The 23,306-nt window shown below is 42.4% G+C and overlaps 1 protein-coding gene across 6 annotated transcripts in view; it reads right to left on the minus strand.

The window, feature by feature from the left end:
* The window catches only part of Nckap5 (NCK associated protein 5), a 903,226-nt gene that overhangs the window by 786,032 nt on the left and 93,888 nt on the right, over positions 1 to 23,306 (minus strand). Inside the window, exon 1 of one of the 6 annotated variants that reach the window (XM_031380942.1) lies at positions 22,350 to 22,368. The exons of 4 other annotated variants lie outside the window; for them this stretch is intronic. The gene's annotated coding sequence lies outside the window, so the exon portion shown is untranslated. Of the gene's footprint in view, positions 1 to 6,063; positions 6,391 to 22,349; positions 22,369 to 23,306 lie in introns of those variants that run through there. One more of the 6 variants, XM_031380946.1, reaches the window with a different exon arrangement.

Genomic DNA, 23,306 nt, shown 5'->3' on the forward strand with positions numbered 1-23,306 from the left:
AGATATAGATAGATACATGATAGCCAAGCGTGCTTGTGTACATCTATAATGGAAGCACTCAGGAAATAAGAGACAGGAAAATAGGTAGGAGGGAAGTAAGATAGCAGAGAGGTAGGGAGGGAAAGAAGGAAAAGAGAGGAGGAGGGAAGGGAGGGAGAAAAGAAGGGAGGAGGGGAAAGAAAAAGAGAGGGAAGGAAAGAGGCATACACATATGTTCAAATCTCTAGGAAGCCTAAAATCTAAGAAGAGATTTACGAATTGACTAGTCAAGTGAAATACACAATACAATAGTGCATTAATGAACACAGGGTTTTTACTAGGAGGACTATCGATGGGTGTGGCTAACCTTGAATAACTTGTCTGATGGTGTGGCCAGTAGTTGTCTAGACAGGCAGCCCAGCTGCAGCTTTACAGTGTAGAAACAGACAAGAGCGCTATGGGCGTCATCCCCACCGTCTGCTCTCTCTCTCCCAGGCTTTCTTTAAAAGATTCTGCCCTCCTTCGTGTACTGCATGAAGTAAACTTCTAACACAAAATGTCTCTGCACCGCACATGAGTTCTTCAGAAGAAACTCAGACAAATAAATAAATCTTATGAAATAAATACATTAATAAATGTAAATAAAAATAAATACAGACAGCAGGCGTATAAACCCAGTGGATTAGAAGAATACTGAGATCTGACTGGAACGGAGGTGGGGGGGGGAACTTCTGCAGTGTGTCATCTGCTAATGTTAATGAGTTAGTTAAATTAGAAAAATCCCAATTGCCCAAAGCAAAAAGCATTCAACCACACAGGATGGCGGGGCGGGGGTATGGACCATGCTATCAAACGCATTCTGTTCAGCTGATTTGTGTGGTTGTTGTTGTGTTTTGTTGTTGGTTTGGGCTGGCTGTGAAGGAGTACACTTAAAAAGCCATCCAATTACAAGAGAGTATTTTCCATCTGGGGCCAGTTGGGGGGAAGCACAGGCTAAGCGCCGCAAAGCCAGCTGAGAGACAACACAACTCGTTAGGGAAACAGTTTATGAGGAGAAATGCTTTCTGAAAAATCCAGCAAAGATTTGACTGCACCGTCCCTGCACACTGCACCAGCCATTATTTTTCATTAAATGTCTTTGAACACAAGTGAAAACACAGAACAACTCAGGAAATGGACAGCGTCAGATAAATTGGAAGTTGATCCATTTTTGCAGAGGTTTTAGCTGGTAGTTAAAATCTTGCCAATTACCCAGAGTGTTTCTTTGCATTCAAAGAGGTTATTTAGTCTACTTTATTCGAGAATAAACTCCCTCCACATACTTCTCAACCCCTCATAACCTTGAAGCGAGTAAAAGCATTCTAAAAGCCAAGGAAATCAAGATTATGCTTTAAACCTTCAAAACCCATTAACGTACCCCAAATAATACCATTTTAATAAGCCATACAATGTACGCTATGATATTAGAGCCATTATATGTAATAAACTGTCAAAAAAACAAACAGGAGAAAAGATTTGCACATATTTCTCTTTCTCTATTCGGTGTTTTAATTAAATTGCAAGTGTTAAATGCTTGTAGAAAGAGAGAGGTGGGTGGGTTCAAGTCTCTCTTCAAGAACTTAAAATTCTTACCCTCTAAAAGCTATGGAGGAAGACCTAGAAAGAGAAAGGGCATCAGACTCCATAGGGCTACAGCGCTGTGGGCCATCTGACATGGTGCTAGGAATCGAACTCAACTCCTCTGCAAGAGTGGCGCTCCTAAATGCTGAGCCATCTCTTCAGACCCAGTGATAGGCTTTTAAAAAAAAATCATTTAAAGTATCAATGTTGTGTATAAGTGTGCACACTGTACTTTAATTTGATTAGCTATGTGGTCAGTTTGCTTTCTGTAACTTCGCAACAACGAACAGGTGAATGACATCTGCTCTGACCCATGATGTCCTGTCAGGGTAGAGACTCGGTTTTCCAAACCTCCCAGTAAAATTTGCCAACCTTAAAAACCATATACTTTTTTTTAAGTTTCAAGGGCTAGAGAAATGGTCTAGTAAGTAAAGTGCTTCTACACAAGCAGGAAAACCTGAGTTCGGATCCCCAGAAGCCATGAAAAGGTAGGTGTGTGCCTATAATCCCAGCCCTCTTACAGTGAGATGGGAGCGAGAGACAGAGAGAATCCTTGGAAGCTTATCATTCAGCTACTCTGTTTAGTGGGACACAACATTAGACCTTTCAACAAACAAGACAGAAGGCAAGGATTGAAACTCAAGGTTGTCCTCTGACCTCCACACAAACACCATGTTGTGTACCCCCCCCCCACACACACACACACACACGATTAAAATATAAAATTTCACAAGCCAAATGAATTCCCCTCAGAGAGCCACATAGCCCTGGGCCCACTCATTCCCAATCTTTAATTACATGGCTCTGAAAATTTGGTAATTTTTTGCAAAGTTGGAATTAACTGAAAACTCCATGAAGAAAAGATTGAAATATTAAATCCTAACCTAGAAAACTAAGTAAAACAACGGGCTTTGGGGGGAGATTTGAATTCCCCATCACCTGTCTGCAAATGGAAGAAAATCAAACTTTTTTTCCCAAAGATAATTTATTCCTCTTTTATGTGAAGCCACAATGTGGAAGCAATTATTCTAAGTTAGAAAAATATGCTCCGAGAGAATTAAGGGCTTGCTTTCCCGCTTAGATTAAAATTAAAATATTACCAGGGTTACTTAATATGTTTTAGATATTTATGTTTGCTGCCTCAGCACAGGAACTAAAGAAACTCTCCCTCCAAACGATTGTATGCATCTCTTTTAACAGGCTGGGGCACAGGGGCTGTGTCTGCTGTTTGGGGTACAGGGGCTGTGTCTGTTGTTTGGGGTACAGGGGTTGTGTCTGTTGTCTGGAGGATGTGGCCTGTGTCTGTTGTTTGGGATACAGGAACTGTGTCTATTTTTTGGGGTACAGGAGCTGTGTCTGTTGTTTGGGGTACAGGGGTTGTGTCTATTTTGGGGAGTACTGGAGCTATGTCTGTTGTTTGGTGTTATCTGTCCTTTTCTTCCTTGTAGGTTTTGGCATTTTGATCTCGTCTACACAAAAATTAACTCAACCCACATGTGGCTATTTTGATGGATCACACTAATTAATTATGAGTTATTAGCATGTCTACACCACAATTTTGCTATATAAATGGATTCAGCAAGGTTTTCCAACTATTGATTATAGAATCCCAGTGTAAGGTTGGTAGATATTTTGGGTTTTTCAACTGATTATTTTCATATCTTCGGACAAATTAATTTCTCCAGTCTCTAGTCTCTTCATCTCTCAGATAAAGACAAATCAAGTGAATGATTGCTAAGAAATCTTTCGCATCGAAAATATCTTAATATATGAGACAATTTATGTAGAATTTAATGCCTTTAAATTCACTGTTGTCTCTCAATTTACAGCTTTAATACCATATCGACCCATAAATGTGGTGTTTTTGTGTGAACATCATCAAAACTCCAATTTTAGGACATTTTCAGCACTCCAAAAAAAAGAAGCCTACAGAAATAAGCAGGTCTTGCCTACTCCTGCCAACCACTCATAGACAGCCATGACTCTGCATTTTGCCTCCATGAATTCATTTTCTTTCACACATATCATAAATGGTTTTAGGACAGATCTTTCCCTCTAACCATAACAGATTTTTAAAGTCACCAATGATGTAACATCTATCAATACACCGTTTTTACAGCAAAATAATATTCCACTGTACAGACATACCACCTATAAATAGTCATATCCTATTTTATGGAAGTACATTTTTCATTTCTCTCGTGTATACACCTAGGAAAAGTATTAGATCAAGTGGAAAATCTATGATTTCCATTTTCAAGAACTATTTTACATTCTTACCAGCTGTGTCTGAGCAGTCTGACTTCTCTCCATCTTTGCCAGCATTAATTATTATCCATATTTATTTTAACCATAAATATCCTGCTGGATATTGACAGTCTCATTATAGCTTTGACTTCAATTTCCCTAAAGGCTGACAATACTGAGTCTCTTTTTTCTATGCAGAGTACCTACTTGTGCATCTTCTTTGGGGAACTACATATATAGATTGTTTCTCCCTATTTTTTTTTTAGTTCAGTGATTTGTCTTTAAAATTTTTATTTTATTATCTATATATGCATCTATGCTGCTTTGTGCAGGAAATTCAGGGATCTAGAGTCCAGAAAAGCCCCGGAGCTGGAGTTATAGGCAGTTGTAAGCACCTGATGTGGGTGCTAGGAACTGAATTCAAGTCCTCAACCAGATCAGCAAACACTCTAACCACTGAGCCTTCTCTCCTGTCCCCCACCCTGTCTTTCTATTGTTAGAGTATAAAAGGAGGCTTCTGTATGTCCTGAGCAGAAGTTCTTGATCTCATAACAATATGCAAGTATCTCCTCGCATTATATAGCATATCTTTTTATACCTTTTAAAAGGTGACGTAAAAGTGTGTGTGTGTGTGTGTGTGTGTGTGTGTGTGTGTGTGTGTGTGTGTCACTGTGGCTGTTTGCAGAGGCCAAAAAGATGGCAGCAGATGCCCTGAAGCTGTGAGCCAAGCTGGGTGCTGGGAATTAAACTCTGGACCTCTGCAAAAACAGCAAGTGCTCTTAATCACAGAGCAACTGCCCGAGCTTCTTCCCCTTTTTGACCGTGTCCTCGATGTACATATGTGATGTATGTACATGTGGGCAGGCTCATACATGCTGGCACAGGTGCCAAAGGATGATTTTTAACATCGTGTTCTACCACACGCTATTCCTTTACGGCAGGGTCTCTCCCTGTAACTTGGCTTAAGCTAGCTGTCTTAGCAATCCTCCTGTCTCCGTGCCACTATGACACTGAGGTTACATGGGCATGCAGCTACCCCAGCTTTTTTAAGTCAGCCCTGAGAATCAAACTCAGGGCCTCATGCTCACGAAGCAAGCAGTTCTACTCAATTTGCCATCTCCCCAATCTTCCAGTTTTATAAGGAATTCATAAGGATCATATACGGTATATTTGAATTAATATTAACATCGATGCTCAGCTTACTCAAGTAATGCAGAAATAAATTGCACCAAATTGCCATCATCTTCACTTGCACTCATTGAGCACTTGCTGAATGCACAATCTAATACTGTGGCAGCCTGCATTCAACTCTTCAGCCAGCAAATTTCATCTAACACCCAGAACATCATAAAACCCACTTGCTAAGAAATTGAAGCATAAAGAAATGCCCTCCTCATCTCAAGGTTTTCACCGTGACTAAATATTTTCATTCATCCCATTAACGGCATTTCCCTTCCTCAGAGTGAGAGAGACATTCCATCCCTTCTGACGCTAGATTTCAATTCAACTTTGGAGGACTCCATTAGCTAAGTCTCCAAGCCAGCTGTTCCACCACTGACATCCATTGTGCTAATTATGCTAAGTTGCTGAATACAGCCTACAGAGTTACTGGTCTTGGGGTAAAAAAAAAAAAAATACTAATTCTGATTCAATTATGTTATCAAGTGTGTCTTTTTCTGAGGAAAATAACCTGCCTTCCAACCGAAAGAGTCATGCTATATTATTAGGTTTTCAAAATGCTGAGAAGCAGAGCTAGTCAAATATTTAACACTCAGGGGGAAAAAAAAAGGTTTTCCGTATATCCTGTTTACATATAATAGGAAGGATTGGTGGATTGAAACCTGGTGACCTCAACATTAGAACCTCCCATTAGGGCCAGTGACATAGCTCAGTAGTTAGGGATAATTTCTAGCAAGCTGATGAACGTGGATCCCCAGGAGTCAAACAGTGGATGGAGAGACCAACTCCTACACTTATGTCACAGCATGTACTTTCCCCACCTCGTGTGTGTGTGTGTGTGTGTGTGTGTGTGTGTGTGTGTATACATATAGAGAGAGAGAAAATAAATAAATGATAGGTAGATGATTGATGCATGGATGCATAGATTAGATAGATGGATAGATAGAGAGATAGAGAGAGATAGAAAGAGATGATAGATAGATGGAATTCAATTTTTAAAATACTTCCCGTTAAACCCCAAATGAGTAAAACAAATACCTGCCATTATTCCCTGGAATATGGGAAGATGAACAGCGTTTCTATAAATTGGTCTTGAGTTCAGAGCGGATCTGCTGTGTCCTGAGTCTCCAGGGATGACAAAATGGGAGTCTTTTGAAAGCTGCTGGTTAGGCAGCTCCCAGAGCCTTCCATCAGCCGCTACAGACATGGCCCCAACAACTCACCGCAGTACAGCACAACCTGAAAGAAGTCCCTTCGTCGATTTAAAAGCACAATCCTGAGGCTGGAGAATAGGCATTACTCAGAGAAGGCACCAAAGGAAAGGGTCTGGAAAGATCCAGAGGAGACCGAAGACTGGACCATCCTCCCCACGGGCTACACGCATGGAGCATGCGCAGAGGCAGTTCCACCAAGCCAACATCCGGGGGAGGCGGGGGCTTACGAGTGAGGCCGCTCTTCAGCCTTACACCTTCTCCACTTCCAGATTTGCTAGCTTTCTAACTAGCTCCTAATTTCAGCACTTACTTACTGATAAACCACTTAAATACACCATCCCCGCCTCTATAACTATCCATGTCCCCAGTCTAAGCCCCTTATTCCGGAAGAGAAGAATCTAAAAATCTCTGCAGATCTCTGAACTCTAAAGTTGCCTGGACAGTGGGAAATTCTTTCCCTGGAGCTACAGAGAAGTTGTGCCATGTGGCGGAAGGAAAGGTGGTGTGAGAGATAAAACCTGCGCCAAGTCATTTGATAACTCAGTTCCTCTAAGATGCACTCAGATCTGCGGAACAGGTGGGTGTGCCAAGTCATTCTGACAAGCGAGCTCTGGGTAGGCCATCTAGCAAACCTAGTGGATGCTTCTACACCACCGACATGGGGAAAAATATATGAAAAGAGGAAAGATCTATTCAAGATGAAATAAGGGAAAATATCTTTTGAGACGCGGTCTCATCGTAGTTTATGCTGGCCTTGAACTGACTATGCGACTGAGGATGACTGAATTCCTGATTCTCTTGCTTATGCTCTCTTCCAAAGAGCTCGAATAACAAGCCTGGGCTACCAGTTTATGCAGTCCATGTTGAATCCGGGGTTTTGTGAATGATAAGTAAGCATTCCACCAGTGAAGATACATTTCCACCCAAAACAGAAACTTTAAAGCACATGAAAATTAGTACTAGGAAGACACCAAAGTTTAATAAAGAAAATTAACAAAGCAGAAATGGATTCACAAGAAATAATAGCAGATGGCTTTTCAAAACTGAAGAGCGTATACTTTGTTTTTAATTTTTCTAATTAACTTTTTGTCAGAATGCTGGCTAGTTTTAAAATGTCAATTTAACACAATATAGACTCAAAAGGGGACAAGAGTTTCAATTGAGAAATCAGCTAGGTCAGGCTATCTTGTAGGCATGTTCCTTGATTATTCATTAGTTTACGAAGAGCCAGTACACTGTGCTATTCTCTAGTCTGGGCCTTGACTGACCACTGGTGCATTTGTTTCTCTATGTTCTTGACTGTGTGCATAATGTGACTCAAACTCTCCTTGGTGATGGACTGTAACCTAGGATTGCAAGCCAAATGAGCACTTTTCTCCCCAAAGCTACTCTTGACCACAATGCCATACCTCACCAACTCAGGCTGTCCACACCCAATGTGCTAGGCAGCATGATGGGCATTTTCGTGCATCTCCATCACTACGTTCTGTCTGCCTTCGTTTCCCTCTCTGCAGTGCCCACTCTTCAGCCTCTTCCTTTCTTCTCTCCAGTCTCTCCTTTCCCATTTCTTCATCACAAGAATACATGCTTTTGAGACTGAAAACATTACCTAAAATTATGGTCCATATCCAAAGGTGCAGAACTAGAACTATGAAACCCTCAAGTGAGAGAGAAATTCCTAAAAGTTATAAGGGACCTCTCAAAAGGACATATAACGAAAGGGCTGATAGGTAACCACCCTGCCAGTACATTTCTAGTCAGCAAAATTAAATACACAAACAGAAGAGAAGACCACTGCCAAATACTGATAGCAAACTCTTCGGATTCTAAGGGATTCTACAATACCACCCAGGAACTCTGTAGACTTGGAAAGCTCTACAAGCCAGGGCTGTGCCTCGGTTGGTACAGCTCTTGCTTGGCATGCAGAAAAACGTTCTTGATGCAGAAGCAAGAAGATCAGAAGTTTAAAGTCATCCTTAGCTACCTGGGGAATTCCAGGCTAACCTTGGCTATAAGAGATACTGTTCCAAACAAACGAACACACAAGTAAAAAGTATCTGTGCTTTTTCAGGGACAAAAGGACCACTGATAGATCGACTTTCATAAAACATTGTGTGGATAGACTGTGGACTACTAAAGCTTGTAGCACACACAGGCCAAGGGGGGAGTGGTGGGCTGGATCTGTTGAAGGATGTTTCTCAGAGACAATAGCTTAATTTAGCAATATAAATTAATTCAGAGTTGGATACAATAAAAAAAAAAAGTGAGATTTGATGTGGTGCATTAGGCATATCAAGGCCCTTCAATTTGTTTATACCCTCAAGTGCCCTTGAGAAAAATCCCTGCCATTATTATTCCAAGAAACATCCTTTCATCTGCCCAAGGCTTTTTCCCCTCTGAGTATTCATTCAACTTTGCAGTTATAAATAAAGGACAGGTGTTGTCTTGTGTCTCCTTCCTACTGAAATGGTTACTCCCGGGACAGGGACCCCCAACTCATTTAAGCTAGTTTTTTCTCACCCCAGTACTCAGTATTTGGGCAGAGCTGCCTCAATTTGTCTGAGATTAAACTCTTTCTTTTATATGTCAGGGTGTGTGTGTGTGTGTGTGTGTGTGTGTGTGTGTGTGTGTGTGTAAGGATGTGTGTGCAGAGTTATGTATGTTCTTGCCAGGCACCATCTACCTTGTTTTTGGGAGCCGGGATCTGTCACTTAGCTAGTAATTCTCTGATCAGGCTATGTGAGCTGGCCAGCAAGCCCCAGGGATCCTTCTGTCTCTGTCTCTCCCATATGAGGATTATAAGCATGTGCTACCATGACTGATTTTTCTTTTTCCACATGGGTTCTGAGGATCAAAGTTTGGTCTTAATGCCTATGTGAAAAGCACCTTACTATGTGAGCCACCTCCTCAGACCAAGTGAAACTCGTGATCAACAGAATTCTTTTCCAAAAGTTTATGCTGCTTTTAGTCTGCTTAAAAACAGCTGCATTTTTATCTTCAAAGCTTCAGTTTATACCTTAAACATTATCAAACCACGTTGCACCCAGAGAAAGTGAGAGTTGGTTATCTTCTTTTACTTATTTGGGGAAAAAAAATAAATCCTTTTCTCATAATCCCAGGAAATTTTTCTTTTAGAATATGGCCTTTGTACTGATATATGTAAATATACATACAAGGGTAAACACAAGCAAAGGTGATCTGTGAATATATTTCTAAAGCAAATAGTTAAAAATCAAATACAAACTCATATGGAAAATAACCCAGATTCCCCATTCCTGCACTCCCAAATGTTTTCTCCAAACTAGAAAAAAAAACCCACTATTAACAATTTACCTTTCTAGAATTTTGCTAACCATTTACACACACACACACACACACACACACACACACACACACACACTCACATACATGTGTGTATGTCTGTATGTCTGTCTGTATGTATGTATATTTATATATGCAAGCTTTTGGATCATAATCATTTGCACCCCTTTCTGCATGTTTTTTTGACAAGCTCATTTACTTCCCATTTAATAATGTGTCAGGACTAGGGCTCTGGCTCAGTTGGCAGATTATCTTTCCTAGGAAGCCCTGGGGAGATCCATCTCTGACCGAATAAACCAGGCATGGTAGCACATTCCTGAAATCTTGGAAGGTAGAATCAGGAGAACCAGAGGTTCAAGGTCATTTGTAGCTATATTGCAAGTTCCAGGTCAGCTTGGGCTATGGGAAACACTTTCTCAAAATAACAAGAGTAATACTTGATCATAGTCTCCTCTTCATTTTGAGATGCAAACACTTTTTCATTCTTTTACATATATTATAATTTATGTGTATGTGGATGCAGGCATGTGTTGTGTATGGAAACCCGTGTAGGCCAGAAAAGGACATCAGATTCCCTGGAGCTGAAGTTATAGTTGCTTGTGAGCCATGTGATACCAAGTCAGGATCTAAACTCGGGTTCTCTGCAAAAGCAGCAAGCAGTCTTGAGAGCTGTGTCTCCAGCCCTCCTTCTTCTTTCTTATAATGACCATCAGGGCTCAGCAGGGCAGGTAGAGTGTTATTTGTTTGACTCTTTCCTTCTTGACGAACACAGACAGCAAATAATTTATCAATATTACAAATGCAGGAGTGTGTTTTCATGTGCATTCCTCTGTTTAAAACGGATGAAGTGGCTCCCGTGATAAATAGCTTAAGGGGCCCTCTCTTTCCAAATACACTCAGATTTCTATTAACCCACATCACTGTCTCCTTCCTGTTCCATCCCAATGCTTACTTATTTTATTTCACTTCAGAAAGGCAGAGAAGGCTATCTGCAACTTCCCAGAAATGCAACCAATCATAATCACATCTCATTTAAAGCACCCCCTGCTTGGCAGTGGAGAGCTTGCCTAGCAGGTGTGAGTCCCTGGGTTCCGTCCCCCATTCTCAAAAAGACAAGACAAAAACTATCCTCTGCCTATCAAATGACTAATCTGCTAACCAGCCTGATGAGCCCAGAACTCATGCATATCCACTCTGCTAGTCATGCTGTCTCCTTGAAGCTCATTCTGGAAACATCTAAGAACACAAAGGAAGTCAAAGTTCCTTTGAGCTCCTAGCCAGAGGGCTAGGCAAAGCCCTTATCCATCTGTCTTAGCCTTCTTTAAACTAAGACAGAGGCCTGGCACTCACAGCTCAAAAGGAGGAAGTATGCATTTAGCTTACGGTTTCAGACATTTCTGTACAATATGGTGGGCACAGAGTGATAGAGCTGTTAACATCATAGCAAATGGGAGGGAAAGGGGGAAGAGAGAAAGAGTGGAGCAGGAGAGGAAACAGACAAGGCCTAAACTTCACGAGGCCACGTTGTGGTCTCCATTCTTGGTAAAATATTCTGACCGAAAGCAACTTAGAGGGTAAAAGGGCTTCCTTTCGGCATACGCTTTCAGGTGACAGCTCATCATTGGAAGAAGTCAAGGCAGAAACTTGAAGGAAAGCCCGCTTGCTCTTCATTACAGCATTGTTTCTGGACAAGAAACTCACTTTACAGCCAAAGAACTAGGGCAGGAATCATGGAGGAGGATGCGGCTGGCAAGCATGAATATGCTCAGCTTTCTTATATCATTCAGCACCACCTATCTAGGGAATGGCGCTGCTCACAGTGGGCAGGATAGTCACACTTGATCCTCTACAGACTCTCCCATAATCCAGTCTGATAGATGAGATCCTCTTCCTAGATAATTTTAGATTATGCTATGTGGACAGTTAAAGCTCACCAACAAGCCTGCTCCTAATGACCTAGTTCCTCTATCCATACCTGACTTAAAATTTCCACCCCCAAAATAATGCAACCAGCTAAGGACCAGCATTCATCATGCAAGTCTGTGGGGCACATATCACACTCAAACCGTGGTACTAATCTTAGAGAAGATACCTCCAAAGAGAGAGAGAGAGAGAGGCACACAACCAAGTATCAGAGGCAGCTAGAAGCTAGAGAATATAAGACAGGAATTGGGACTGTCATGTGGTAATTTCCATCAACATCGGTCTTAGGAAAACTTTCTATTTTAGCTCTTTTTGGCACTCTTCTAGTGAGCTGTTTGAAGTTAACATGAAAGAAAATGCAGAATTACTACACAGCATTGTTACATTTCAGTGAAAATGGATCAGCACTTCTTCATAAGATTTTATTTTTATTTAGACACATGTGTATGTGTTTGGTGGAATGTATGCCATGTGTTTGCAGCTACCTGCACAGCCTAGAAGAGAGTATATGACACGGTGGAATTGCAAGTTACTGATGGTTGTGAGTCAGCTGATATGAGTTCTGGAAAGGAACTTGGGTCCTCTGCAGGAACATCAAGGACTGTTAGCTGCTCAACCATTTTTCCTGTTCTTGGACCAGAACTCACTTCCCTCTACTTCTGGTCAACATAGATTTGGTAAGCTGAAAGCCAAAATACAAAGTAAAGGCAAGTGTAAACTCTAAAACTACTTCCTTTTGGGTTTAGGGGTGGCTTGCTGTTGTTGTTGTTGTTGTTGTTGTTGTTGTTCTTCTTCTTCTTCTTTTTTAATTGTTCATGCCACGGTACAAAGTTTGTAGGGTCCCTGTCTGCCTGTTGGCTCCATCCCATGAAGCTATGCTCCAAGGGGTATATGTACATGCTTATAAATACTTTATTGATTCCCACACTATAACTAGTACCTGCAGTGCTAACTCTGAATATATCTTGTTATCATGTGTTCATGAACAATACCTAAGAAACAGTACCAAAACATTTATCTGTGCAGGTACGTGTGCGCACATGTGCAGTATGTAGAGGTCAGAGGTCAACCTCCGATTAGGTGTTGTTCTTCAAGCGTCATCCATTCATCTTATTTTGGTTTGAGACAGGTTCTCTCACTGACCCATAGATCTCTTGCTCAAGTTAGGCTAGGCTGGCCAGTGAGCCCCGGGGCTTGCCTGTCTTTATCTCCCCAGCCCTGAGATTACTAGCATATTGTTCCATGCTGGAATTTGTATCTGAGTCCTGGAAATTGAATTTAGGTCTTCACACCTCTCAGGCCAGCACTGTGTTGACTCGCTGACTCTCTAGCTTAAAATCAAAATATTTTGTCTTAGCATTTTGCATCTCTCCAATAACACAGGATAATGCTCCAGGGTGACTCAAGTTTACATGGTCTAAACATTATAAAAACTGGATAATACTCAAAAAATTAGAGAACGTGACACAAAAATCTCTCCATCATGAAAATATTGTTGTTTTTAATAGGAACAAAAGATTGAAACCATGTGTTAAAATGCCCTGTAATTATTTAGCTTTGATAAAGTGCTTGCTAGTTCAGTTATTTTAATTTGGGAATCTGAGGAAGGATAAAATAACACTTGGAGTTTTTCTAACTGAAATGGCTGACATCAACCCTGAAATGTTAATAAATATGATGCTCTCCATGTATACACAGACCTCTGTGTGTGTACAACACATGCGCACGCAGATCTCTGTGTGTGTACAGCACATGCGCACGCAGACCTCTGTGTGTGTACAGCACATGCGCACGCAGAACACACCATAGCCAAGCCCATCTTGCGAAGCTCAGCACCACAGAGACAAATACACTAAAGACCAAGACAAGACAAGGCAAGAAGGGAAAATACAGCCTCGCTAGAAAGCACCAATGTCCAGCGAGAGTAGATGAAAGGACAATGGCATCCAGAGAGAGAGAGAAAGAGAGAGGGAGAGAGAGAGAGAGAGAGAGAGAAAGAGAGAGGGAGAGAGAGAGAAAGAGAGAGAGGGAGAGAGGGAGGGAGAGACAGAGACAGAGAGACAAAGACAGAGAGAGAGGGAGAGAGAGGAAGAGGGGAATGAAAGGGAGAGAGGTGGGAGGGAGGGAGAAGAGAAGGAAGGAAAAAGAGAAGGGAGGAGGGGAGTAGGAAGAATGTAAAAGAGAAAAAGGAGGAGGGGGAAAGAGAGAAGGGAGAGAAAGATGAGTGGGAAGAGAGGAGGAGCAAGGAAGAAAGGGAGGATGGGAGGAAGAAAGAGAAAAGAGAGAAAGAAGGGGAGGGGAGAGAGGCAAGGAGAGAGAAAATAGGAGGTAGGAGAAGGAGGGAGAGAAGGAAGGATGATAAAGAGTGAAAGGAGAGGGGAGAAAGGGAAGAGAGGAGGATAGGTACTGGGAGGGAGAGAGAAGAGAGTAGAAAGAGAGACAAAGAAGAAGGGAATGAGAACTCTTGAGTTGGATGGGGAGAGAGGGTAAGGAGGGAGAAGGCAATGGTAGAGAGGAAAGGGCAGAAGAGAAGAGAAGAGCAAGGGAATGGAACAGAAAAAGGAAAAGAGAGAAAGGGAAAAAGAGAGAGTGGCAGAAAGAGAGAGAGGAGAGAACGAAGGAAGGTCAAGCGAATCATTGTTCAAGAGACTACACATTGTCCAAACAGGTGCCGTTCACCCAGCTTCCTAGAATGGGTGCTTGGTTCCATTCTGCACAAGCCTCCCAAACCCTGTCGACATTGCTCCATGTCCTGGGTGCGTGCAGGGTGTGATGAGTATCATTGGGCATGCGGCTTGGGAGAGGACACAGTTGATATCATGTGTGCAGCACACACAATGGGGCTTTGGTAGGGATGGACAGGGACTAGTGATTAAGGGATCCTACCAGCCGATGTCTGCAGTGGACGGTGTCCTAGTCTCATTCTAACAAACAACAACTTAGGGGAAGATAGAGTCTCTTTGCCTTATGCTTTCGCATCTCAGTCTATCACTAAGGGACGTCAGGAGGAACTCCAGGGAGGAACCTGAAAGCAGGTCTGCTTGCCAGGCTGCGCAGCATTGCCTCCAACCAGGGAACTCATCAAACGGTGACATTTTATAAGGAAACAAAAGGAAAATGGCCGTGAACTTAGAGCTCATTTTGAGATGAAATCAAGTAGGGTTTTAATGGAAATACCTGTCCATTTTCATGCCTAAGTATGTTTTTTTTCACCTTTTACCAGTTCCATGTTGGTGTTTGAAATATTTGAAGGCTGAGTTTTTAAAAATTCCCCTAATCTAAAAGTTTTACATTTGAATGAGGGAGAAAATAGCATTCAAAGCCAAAAAGGATTATACTGTAAGCAGATGTGTTTATTTTCTAAAAATAAAGGCATTAAAATTTTTAAAAAAAGGAGAGGATTTATTCACAGTCATGAAGTCTGGAGAAACCATAGAGACAGGCTGCTTGCTCACTTGCAGACTCAGGTTTACTTGCCTTCTTAAACATTCTGGAAGCCCCTACCTAGGGACAGTGCTGCCCATGGAGGGCAGGATTCTTCTGTTTCAATTAACAATCAAGACAAGCCCCCACAGACATGCCGTAGGCCATTTTGCTAGAGAAAATGCCTCAATTAAGAGTCTCTGTGTCAGCATTGACAAATAAAGCTAAAACAGGGCAGGTGTGCTCTCCGTACCAGTAGGATTAAAACCTAACACCCAGAGTAAAGACATTTCCAGCAAATGAAACATGCCGGGAGACACAAAGAAGTCCCTTTTAATTCTATAACGTTGTGCCCCTTAACCTTTAGCTATCCAGGAACGCTTGGCTCAAGACATCTGAACATGTTGACCCAGTCCTCCAAAAGACTGAGAAGAGGATGGCTACTTAGAAATCAAGGATAATGGAGACAAGAAAAAGGAAAGGAACTTGTCCAAAGCGAGAACGTGTTCTTACTGGTCCAAGCATTAAATCTCAAGTTCTCTGCTTAACGAACAAGAAAACAAGGGCTTGAAAAAAGTGTGTGTAGACTAAGCTGTAGAGAGTGCCATTGCCTCCAGAGAGAAAAGACTCATGGAATGTAGACAAACTCGGATAACTCAGAGAATGTAGACACAGATAACCCACTGGTTTTCTGTGATTTCCAGCTTTACTACTCCCAAGCGTTTCTGATTACTTACAGACATACATATGAAAAATAATTTAAAAATTTCAAGTCATATGGAGAAGTTTCCCAGCTGACTCAGAAGGGCAGATATCACAGGTTTTCTTTCATTGATGGGCTATAGATTATCACAGGTTTTCTTTCATCGATGGGCTATAGATTTTATACAGACACATAGAACCCTACAGGTACAGAGAATATAAAGTTAAGAGAATGAAGCTGCTTGAAGAAGAAAGAAGACTAATTGGATGAAGGGTAAGAAAGGGTTGATTGTGTAGAAATTGGAGAAGATTGTGCTTAAAGTATCCTGCATACATGTGTGGGGCAGGGCTTGTCTAATAATAAAATGAATAATTGAGGATGTGTGCCCACAGGTAAGATCTGAATGAGAATTAGGAAGCATACATTAAGATTAAATACAGAAATTAGAGACTGGAAAGACAACTCAGTGGTTAGGAATACTATTGCTCCTGCAGAGGACCCAAGTTCAGTTCTCTGCCTCCAAGTTGGGTGTCTCACAACTGTCTGTAACTCCAGAATGACCCCCACACATGAACAAACACATGCACATGCACACACATACACACACACAACACATATACACACACATGCAACACACACACACTTAAAAATTAAAAAAAAAACTCCTATAAAAATTATAATATGCTTCCCAGGCTAGAAGTGAGTTATTTAAATTGTTTAAAGTCTTGTGTACCTCACATACACACCATAAGTCACTTTAGGCATTGTGTGATGTGGTGACTTGTGCAAGGACAACCAGACACAGAGCCTCACAGAACCATTTAGAAAGGGTTGAAAAATGTCAAAAAGGAGCCAGGATTTCTGGAACAAGAAGAAGGAGAAAGGAGGTGATGAAATCTGCGTACTATAAAACATCCACGATCTAACTACAATGTCAACCCATTAACCTAACCGGCAGACACTGCCATAAGTAAGGGCTCAGAAACAGAAGAGGAACAAACTTTGAAATCAGTTTGCATCAAGTGGAACTGAAGCTGAGACTCCAGAAGAGGGGACGCTGTAGACCAATCATAAAGCAGGAGACTTATAATTATATAAGAGGTACCCTGCCTGAGTACCAGAGTGGAAGGGAGGGATGCTATGGCACTTTGATTCATTGCTTAACCATTGCCTTTTAATCAAACCACAAGAGATTAAAGAGGCTACATACATAGGCAAGAGAAGCTAGAGATAGAGGCATGTGAAAATGTAGATCGAGGAACTACCACAGAAAGAATGGCTTACGATAGGATAGGGCTTATCAGTGCCCTCAGTGTTCCATGGACCACACAGCTAAGCCCAGCTGCACTGGAGCTAGGCTCAGACCTCACAAAATGAAAGAAGGCACTGGAAGATCCAAGAGCTCCCAGGTCTGGGTTTCATTCTGAGTTTGTGTGGCTGATAATTTGTGATCTTACAGTTGTAGAACCCACGACTTTATTTGTGAAGGTTAACTGGAGAATCTCTGAGGCCCCACATCTCAAGTCTCTTGACTCCAGACTATGTTTTAAGAAACCATTTTTATTAACCTGAAGTGGCTAATTAGGAACCTTAATTACATTTGCAAAAATATTCCAAACTGAATGTAGGTTGGTGCAGTGGTATGGAAGTCAGTATGTGGGTTCCTCAAACCCAGTGCCAACAAATAACAAACCCCCAGACTTGTTTCTTAGTTAGGATTGCTAGGATAGAACAGCAACTTGAGAAGTCTACCGTAAAAGGAAGTCAGGGCGGGGACTTAACTAGCTTTGTAGAGCATGATGGCCTTGAACTCAGAGATCCACCAGCCTCTGTCACCTAAATGTTATGATTAAAGGCATGTACCAAGGCGCAAGGCAGGGACTTAAGGCAGGAGCCTGGAGGCAGAAGAGGGGATGCTGTAGACCATCATACAGAATCACAGAAGCCATGCAAGAACATGGCTTAATGGTTTGATCTTCATGGCTTGCTCAGTACTACCCACAATGCCCAGGGCCCTTGCCCATCAATCACTAACTAAGAAATGCCCTATAGTCTTACCTACAACTCTTATCTTATGGCAGCATTTTCACAATTAAGGTTCGTTCCTCTTAAATGACTCTAATGTGTTTGAAATTGATAAAATAAAAGAAAAAAAAAAACTAGCTAGCACAGTCGGTGTTGTGGCTTAGTGGGTAAAAGTACTTGCCACCAAGGACCTTCAGTTTGATCACACAGATGAGGCAGAGAGACTTGACTCCTATGCCTTCCTCATGTATACTACAGCACACATGCCCAGTACATATAATCACTAAAAAGCAGAATTACCAGCTATATCACTGCTAGATATTTACCTGGAAGAATTTAAATCAATACCTCACAAAGATCCTTGTATGCTCATGTTTACTGCAGCACTATGTAAAGTAAATAGAGGAACCAACCTAGGGGTCCATCTGTAGACGAAAAAGATAAGGAAAATGTAAGATAGACAGACAGACGGACGGACAGATAGATAGATAGATAGATGATAGATATAGATGGGTATGTCAAATTTATATATGAATACACATGCATCCACACATACATACACAATAGAATTCTTCAGTCAAAATGAATAACAAAGTTAAGACATTTGGATAAAAGAGAGATCGAATTAGAGATGGGCATATCTAATGAAATAAACCAGGTCCAGAGAGACAAAAGTACAAGTTTCCTCTCAAATGTGGTTCCTACATTCTATATGGTCACAAAAAAAATCATATATGGAATATATGGCATAAAATTAAAGTGAAATTGTCTGAAGGATACAAGGACATAATGAGAGGGGAGGTATGAGAACAGGAGAGGCAAGGGAATAGGGGTGTGGATTATGATCAGCACATATTATTCATTTGTGTGAAAATGTACTCTTGGAACTCTGTACTATGTGCAGTGAATATATGCTGATATAATAACTAACCCACCCCACCCCTGCATGCCATGCCAGCTATCCACATCTATGTTCGCCCCACACTTGAGAAGATATAATTACATACTTGGTGTGAAAGTACAACTAGGGAATAGGTCTGGGGGTTCACCAGATTTCCGGAAAGTAGAAAGAAGAATTGAAAGAATGAAAAAGTACACATAACGCAGAATACACAAACCAACGCTGCGCTGCCTACAAAACTTTCAAGAGTCAGTATTGGCTTCCGGCAAGGAAGTTAAAAGGAGGTATGATTAGAGATGCTTGAGGTCTCTCTGACCATTGACTGGTTCTAACCCCTTTTTTTTTTTTCATGTTTTTACATAGGTATCATGAACAAGAAAAAAAAATGAGGCTATGGTGATAGCTCAATTAGTAAGAAGAAGAAAGGAAAATGGGGAGCAAATCTGAGTTCTGCTCCCCAGTACCCACATCTTAAAAAAGGATTTGGGTATAATGGCACACACTTGTAATCCCTAGGGCTTGAGAGGCAGAAGCTGGCAGATCTGGGCCCATCCCACTAGTTTGCTCTGCCTGGTGAGCATTTGGTCAATGGGAGGCACTGTCTCAACGGTTAAGGTGGAAAGTACCACCTTAGGAATGACCCCAGAGGCTGACCTCTGCCCCCTCCTCATAAGCACACACGAATAAGGCAAAAAGATAAAAAGATGCAATCAAATGGAATTTAACCCAAAGCAACTCTCTTCTAAGTCTGGGATATGTTTCTCCTCTGATAAGATGGGAATTGGCAAAGACAACAGCAGAGAGGTTCTTAGCTGATATCTGCTGCCATGGGCTGGTGACTGAGGTGCCAATCAGAGATTAACTAGGAAGAGTAACCATAAGTCACTGCAGGGGAAGTAAAAGAAATGCAGGGCCACATGAACTGGGTGGGACCTGGAGCAGTCAGGGCATGAAGAAGTGGGCACTGAGGTTCTAGCACTGAGAAGGCTCTACAGACGTGTCGAAGGGCAGTTTCCTCTGACATTACATTCTGGAAGGAAGTTCATTAGAACTCAAGAAGATCTAAAGGGAGAGCAGGGTGCTCTTTATGATTCAGAAAGTAAACCACTCCAAGTTTCAGGGCACCCCTGAAAGCAGATTCACCTGGCCTCTTCCCCTTAGGATTATACAAGCAGTAAGACCTATTGAAGAGAGGAGATTCCAACACCTGTTGAGCTAGCTGCAAGTCACATAGAAAGAGCCAGGGTTTCAGCTTTCATGAGTAGCCACTGATGCTGGGGTTGGTTTTGAGTAATGCCCTTGACATTGAGTTGTTCATATTGGTCCTTCCCACAATCCTTGTGACCTCTTCGCAGAGGAAGAAGGAGGAGGAGGAGGAAGAGAAAGAGGCGGAAGAAGCGGAAGAGGAGGAGGAAAAAGAGAAGGATGAGAAGGAGGAGGAGAAGAAAAAGGAGGAGGAGGAAGAGGAGGAGGAGGAAGAAAGGCAAAAATGGAGTCTAATTTGTGTTGCCCATGTACTCACTGGAGAATGTAAAAACTCCCAGTGTCCAGCCCCTAAAAAAAAACCAAATCCTTCCCCACCTGCACTCCTACTAGAAGCCATCAATTGTGTAGGGCTGCACTTCAGCATCCTTATCACAGTTTTTTTTGGGGGGGGTTCAGTTATTTTATGTTCTTTTTTTATTAGCTATTTTCTTTATTTACATTTCAAATGATATCTCCTCACCTGGTTACCCCTCCAAAAAAATATCAAAAACAAAAACAAAAAACAAGCCCTGTTTCCTCCCCCTCCCCCTGCTCACAACCCACCCTCTCTAACTTCCTGGCCCTGGCATTCCCCTACACTGTGACATAGACCCTTCACAGGGCCAAGAGCCTCTCCTCCCATTGATGACCGACTAGGTCATCCTCTGCTATACATATGCTGCTGAGCCATGTGTCCCACCATGTGTACTCTTTGGTTGGTGGTTTAGTCCCTGGGAGCTCTGAGGGTACTAGTTAGTTCATATTGTTGTTCGTTCTAAGGGGCTGCAAACCCTTCAGCTCCTTGGGTCCTTTCTCTAGCTCCTTCATTGGGGACCCTGTGCTCAGTCCAATGGATGGTTGTGAGTCTCTACTTCTATATTAGTCAGGTACTGTCAGAGCCTCTCAGGAGACAGCTCCTTTCAGCCAGCACTTGCTGGCATCCACAATAGTGTCTGGGTTTGATGATTGAATATGAAAAGGATTCCCAGGTGGAGCAGTCTCTGGATTGTCCTTCTTTCAGTCTCTGCTCCATAGTTTGTCTCTGCAACTCCTTAGATGGGTATTTTGTTCCCTCTTCTAAGAAGGAGCAAAGCATCCACACTTTGGTCTTCCTTCTTGAGTTTCTTGTGGTTTGTGGCACATGCCTCTAATCCCAGCACTTGGGAGGCAGAGGCAGGCAGGTTTCTGAGTTCAAGGCCAGCCTGGTCTACAGAGTGAGTACCAGGACAGCCAGGGCTACAGAGAAACCCTGTCTCACAAAACAACAACAACAAAAAAAATTCCTTATCACAGTTGTTAAGAGTTCTCTTCTATGGCTTTCCACCTAGGCTGTTACTTTGGGAGGGTAGGGATTGTCACAAAGTCGTCCTTGTCCCTCTTTGTGAACTGTGAGTCTCTGAAGTCACCATTCCACAGGAAATGTAGCTTCCTTGCCCTTTGCAGTTAGCAGAAGCACAGATCATGGACATTCTCATGGTTTCTGGCAACAACACAGACCATGGACAGGAGGCCACATGGACGGCATGGGTTAGGCTGTGCTGCTGATGTGAGTTGTGCAGGTTGATGTGAGTGGCCTGGACTGCTACCTGGGGCCATGTTGATGTCCTTGTCCTATGCTGCTTCTGACAGGCATGGTAGTGTCATGGCTCACGCTATCACATTGATGTCCCTGGTTTGTGCCACCATTGGAGTAGATGCTAGGGTCTGAGGCACAGGCTGACACTCAAGATCACCTTAATTTTGGGACAGAGCCACTCACTGAATCTGGAGTTTACTGATCAGCTAACCAGCAAGCCACAGGAATCCATCCATCTTTCCCCAGTACTCGGGTTACAAGCACGTTTTTGTAGGAAACACATTACAGACTGAGCCAACTCCCTAGCTCCATTATTTTATGTTCATAAAGCTTATAGTTGGTAACATCTTAAACCTAATGCAATCTGTACAGTCACAAGATAATCACAAGTGACAGCTTTCTCCCTGTTTTACACACTCCGTTGCACACATGGCATCTTGCATCCTGTGTGCTAAGCAAGGTTGGTTCAATCTTCCTTTACACATACAGAACTGTTCCTAGAGCATTCATGGGCAGGTATCAGCCTCCTGCACAGGTAAATTACAGAAAGAGAAGCCAGGAACTGGGCTCCCTTCATAGTCTCTCTACATGAGAGAATCTGGGTGCGTTTATAAGTCATGCTTTGGTCTATCTCATCCTGAGTTTTTTTTCTTTCTATATAAAGATTCTTACCAAGCCTATGGAGAAACTATCTGCAGAAAATTGAAGACACATGCCAGTTCTTTATAAAGATTGTGCAAGACAGAGAAGGAAAATCTTAGCATGTCACTCATGCAGAAACTATTTAATCAAAGGGGAGAGACAATTATAACATCTGTTAATCTTCTGTGGAGGTTATAATTAGATGCTTGGGAGAAACACCCATTGGAAGGGATCCTCTAACATCTGTCACCAGAGAATACAGCCCTGTGCAGCGAGGACCTACACTACATTGTGGGAAAACCAGGTATTTCTAAGGAACACAGACACTGCTAGTATACCCAGGATACTTACACGTCCTATCCAGCATCCAATACACTGTCTGGGGGGTAGGAAGGAGTTCCACTTCTTGCTGCTCTGTTTATTGCTGGGAGTTGAGAGATCTGGAATCATTGTGCGATTTGGGATAACACCATTGCAGGGTGGGGTCGCCTTAGGACCTTTCTCCTCACCGTGCGGATGGGGGCGGCTTGATCCTGTGGCCCAGCTGATCTCTCCTAGCAGAATTATACAAGCAGGTGTGCTCAGCTCTTTCCAGATTACGCTCTGCCCTTGCATGCTGGCTATGTCTTTGGGGATTTCTCTTCCTTTGACCTGGAATTGGAGTGTGTGTGTGTGTGTGTGTGTGTGTGTGTGTGTGTGTGTGTGTGTGTTTAACAGGATTTATGATACCCTTGGGCCTTTGGGATTGTAGAGAGATGGAAAACTCAGGGATAGTGCCCTTTCCTTTAGATCCCTGGTCCGTCAGGAAGCACTGGCTAACCACCTTCTGCTCGAGTCAATGGAGGCAGACCCAGGAGTGAAGCAGGAAGCTTAGCAGCTAACTAGCCTGGGATGCGCAGTGGTAAGCATCCAGAGAGCCTGTATCAAACAAGGTGAGAACTAAGAACTGACACCTGACGGTGTGCTCTGACCCCCACACTCACACGATGGCACAAATATAACATACACACATCACGCGCACATAGACACAGGGTGGAGGAGAGGTGTGTGAGATGGAAAGTGTATAGGGAAATGGCAGAGAGATTGTTGAAGACTCTTGAATGGTAGAGAGAGAGAGATAGGAATTGGGATCTGTGGGAGGCAGAGGGCAACTAGGAAAACTGATACAACAATGCCTGAAAGAGGAATCCAGAGAAGACTCCATCAAAAGCATCCAGGCACGTATAACACCCTTTAACCCGACAACCTGGCTATACTTTGAGCATTTATTTTTATTTATATCTATGTGTGTGTGGGCATAGGCACATC

The sequence above is a fragment of the Mastomys coucha genome, unplaced genomic scaffold (assembly GCF_008632895.1).
Source record: "Mastomys coucha isolate ucsf_1 unplaced genomic scaffold, UCSF_Mcou_1 pScaffold1, whole genome shotgun sequence".
NCBI classification, from domain to species: Eukaryota; Metazoa; Chordata; class Mammalia; order Rodentia; family Muridae; genus Mastomys; species Mastomys coucha.